The following is a 4,215-nucleotide window of genomic DNA, read 5'->3' as shown; positions in this document are numbered from 1 at the left end:
CGGCATGTTAACAACCTGTTCTCAGCTTTTTCTTTTCGTCTTTGGATCGTGTCGTTTGAATAAAGCTGCGTTTTCATTTGGTCTTTTCAAGTCACTGGTCAAAGGAGGGTCTGGTCACACTGTCTGATCACTGAAGATTAATTCTGGTCATGAATTTGTACCCTAATGTAGAATTCAAACACTTTGTGTGCACAATTGGGTAAAATATAGAATACAATGCATTACTGTAACCTCAACTACCCAGCACTGTTTAAAGTACAGTCGTGACTCAATAATCCGACACTAAATGTAAAACCTTCTTTTATGTCGGATAGCGAGGCTGTCGGATTGTCAGACGGAGGTCGAAATACAAGGAGGGCTTGATGCTTGAAGGTTCATTTGTTGTTAATTATGTTCATAGTTGTTATAATAAGTAGTAGGGCTGGTCCGAATTGCACTTTCTGGTCTCTGGATATTCAGGCCCAATTAATGATGAATATCTGAATAATTGGCGCGGTCGGGGGGCATTTCCACCACGGGGGAGCGCTCTGACGGGGTGAAAGTGGCCGGAACACACAGGCAGTCCTTGGCTGCTGATGCTAGTTTAGGATAGCGGTCACAGGTCTGTTTCCACCATCAGTGGCGACGGTGACGGCGGTGGCGGGCAAGATACGCTCCACTGTTGCCGTCCGTGTTTACTTCCACAAACACTGAGCACAGTCGCTGCGAGTGATGTCATTGTGTCCTCTTCTGCGCATGCGGGACACTTTTGGGTCGTATGAAGTTCACACAGCAGATCACATACAAGTCGTATTTAACTGGAAATGTACATCTACCGCAGCAAAATGCAACATAAATGTTAATTCAGCAGTAATATGAATCCAAAAACCACCGACGAGGAACATTTTGTGCAGAATAAGTACTTTCACTTCTGATACTTTGGAAAAAAAAATGTGGCTGGTGGTACTTTTTAGTTTAGTATAGTTTTAATCGAGGATTTTTACTTGTAATATTTTCTTAATGTGATGTTGCTGTGTTTACACTGTCTAAATGACGGGTTTTGTAAGTTATTTTAAAGTGTATTTCCACCCAAACAACCTGATGATAAATGAATTCATGTGACTGCAAATCCCTCACAAAATGATCAAACAATCGTCCTACAAACTGATTAGTTGAAAACAGAAAAGAAAGTTTCCGTGATTCATGAATCAGCTCGTATCCACTAGTTAAACTTTTGAATTAAAGAATATTTAAATATTTTATTTTTCTTAACAATGTTAATCTTTAAACACAGTTGGAGGGGATCTTAAAAATCCAACAACTGATTCATTATAATTTTATTATCTTTGAAAATATTCTCAGGTTTCAGCTTCTCTAATTTAAGGATTTGATGATATTTAATGATTGCAAGTTAAATAACTTCACTTTGGACTTAAATTTTAGGAGATTTTAGAAAGTTAAGGTTGGAGAGAAAAACATCCAAACAGTGGGACAAATACCAGTCTGTGAAATCCAGAAATCTGCAAAACGAAGCCAAATCGATTATGAGATGCCACATGCTCACTGTTTTTCCCTCCTTTTTCTTTATTTTTGGTTTTCTTTGTCATGAAGGAAAGAGACTGGTTGACACATGCACTGATAAAACTCCACTGAGAGTAGTCTGTGTTTGTGTTTCTACCTTTTTAATGTGATGTAATACACACTCTGGACAGCTTTGTCTTCATGATGCTGAGAAATTGTGAACGAATTTTTGAATAATTACCCAAATGCACTTATCTGTACACGCCACAGACGATTACGTCAACAAGTCGTCTTCTGATCAAGATAACCAACTCAGCAGTCTACTGAAGCCACACAGTGGTTTTAGGGCTATTCAATGCAATGTCAAGTGTGTTCTTACCCTATCAGCTTCCTTCCAGGCAGATCTCATGATGGACTGTGGGTATTTTGTCCAAGAAACTACTTCTTCTGCTGTACTCATTTCCTCAATAATACTTCATGCTACTACTGTACTGAGTAATACACTCATCCAGGCAGGTTTCTGCATTTAAAACACACCAAAAAAAAAATCAGTATACACACATTTATACAGCACATGTAGTTTAGCAATGATAAGATTTGAATGAGTAAAAAGAAATATTGTAGAAGTAGTGTGCACTGTTGTCCAGTGTCTCTTCAGAATAAATAAAGTTAAAAGAGAAAATACCCAACTTGTTTATTATTTCAATTTTTGAGTGCCAATCATTCCACACTTCTACAATAAGCCCTTTTAAATTCAGTTTCAGGGGTTAATTTGATGTAATTTGTCTGGGGAAAAAAAAGGTTTTCGACCCCTTAAATCTTCCTCATACTCTTGTTATACCCACACAGGAAGATGTTTTTACCTGTTTTACCTCCTCTCAGTGTAACACTGGTGTGTACTAACAGGTTCATCCGTCACTTTCCTGACTGTTTAGTTTCGCGCCTATTTAGATGACTTTACGTTTCCATTCTGATTGGTGCATTGCCTAAAACGAACTAAAACACCTATGTTGGTTGCTTCATTACTTAAATGTATTTGCAGTAACAGCTTAAAAACAGTGTAAATATGTGCATGCGTGTGTAAACGCACGTACTGTTGGTTTAACGGTATTAGATGAGCAACACTGCCTCCATCTGCTGAGCTTAAAAACTGCATTTAAGGGGCGATGTCTGGTCATGAACAACTAAATGAAGCAGAGACCTCCCGCTCTTACGCCAACAGACTGAACACTGTTACATCCTCGGCAGCGAATGTTATATTTAATAGTGCTGTAAAATCATTAACCATTAAATAAGCTCCAAAAGGTGGGAACTCTGCTCGTAAACTGTCTGCCTTTGCTTTTGCTTTGGGTTTTACAATGAAATCCCGTCTGGCAGCACGCAACAGTGAGCACACGGTATAAATAGGCAAAAGTTTAGGCAGATTCTTCGCAGCAGTGTGAATGTAATCTTATTCAGGATTTTACTGGGTTGAAATGAAGTGTGCCTGTCATTTTTATAGTATATGGTAGCATTAAACGTTATAAGTTAGACTTTTATACACATTTAAAATAAAACATTTACACCTGCTGCAGTAGGTTTAGTCAGACTCATAATAGCTCCCCATTTGTTGCAGAATTTAATTTAAGATTCTCTCCTTTTAAATTTCTGCTTGGTTTGGGTTCTTAGCACTTTGACCCCTAAGACCAGAAAAGCTGTTAAATGTTCCACAGTCCAGGCTCAAAACAAAACCCACATGTGCTTAGAGGCATATGTTGTCATTTTTTACTTTATTATTGCCATGTTTAATGTTTTGCACTCTTTACTAATGTTTTATGGTCTTCTATTAATGTTTCGGTGTATTTAAATGCATCATAAAGCACTTTCTGACTCTATTTTTTGAAGGGTGCAATAGAAATAAAGTTATAAGAAGCACAGTTGTGAATTTTTCACCTTAAAGACAACCTTATTTCCTATTAAGGAGACAAGTGACCGGAGCGCTGCTTGCGTCCGTCAAACCGCCGGTGCTCATGGAATATTTTTGGAAGGAGGGTGGAAAAATTACAACCAAAAAAAGTCATAAAAAATTCAGGTCCAGGCACTTACTGTGAGTTTGAAAGTAAAAGGCCTTTACTTGAGTGGACTAACTTCTGTCAGCTTGCACTTTAAGGCTTGGAGAATGTTTCTAGCCCTCTGAAATAAAGGCCTTTTACTTTTCAAACCCAGCCTATACCTAGATATTTAATTCCGCCTTTTTTTTTTTCAGTTTCAGATAAGATGAAATAAGACAGAACTTTATTTATCCTGAAGTAAATTCTTGAGCTTGATGTTGTTCAGAAAAAACGCAATGACAAAAGAATAAAAGCAGTGCCTAATAGAGAAACAGTATACATGACTAAAAATAAATAAAAACAAAAATAAGTCAGCTAAAATTAGACTATATAAGAATAGAATAATAAGACATAATTCTGGCAATGATACTTAAGTAGTAAAGTAATTGTTTAAAAAGATATATTTTAAAGTGTTAGTTAGAATTATGTGTAGAAATACCAAAAAATAAACATATTGTGTTTTTGGTGTCTTGGCTTCACTGTTGAGTGATTCATCTTTGTAAATAAACACGATCTTTGCCGCCTTCGCTGATTGGCTGACGGTACAATTTAGCCGAGTACCTCCGAATGTAGCCGAAGGACGCCGGAAATTTGGTGACGCCGGTCCGCCCGCCCCTTCTCCCGC

General features: G+C 37.6%; 1 long non-coding RNA gene across 1 annotated transcript in view; it reads left to right on the top strand.

Annotated features, from left to right (window-relative positions):
* Positions 1-4,036, top strand: part of LOC103355195 (uncharacterized) — a 26,645-nt gene extending 22,609 nt beyond the window's left edge. The window contains exon 3 of the long non-coding RNA XR_520072.1: positions 4,024-4,036. This is a non-coding gene — a long non-coding RNA (uncharacterized LOC103355195). The remainder of the gene's footprint in view (positions 1-4,023) is intronic.
* The last annotated feature ends 179 nt before the right edge of the window (positions 4,037-4,215 follow it).

The sequence above is a fragment of the Stegastes partitus genome, unplaced genomic scaffold (assembly GCF_000690725.1).
Source record: "Stegastes partitus isolate 25-593 unplaced genomic scaffold, Stegastes_partitus-1.0.2 Scaffold137, whole genome shotgun sequence".
Taxonomy (NCBI): Eukaryota; Metazoa; Chordata; class Actinopteri; family Pomacentridae; genus Stegastes; species Stegastes partitus.
The sequence above is the reverse complement of the archived record's forward strand: the minus strand, read 5'-3'. Positions and strand labels throughout refer to the sequence as shown.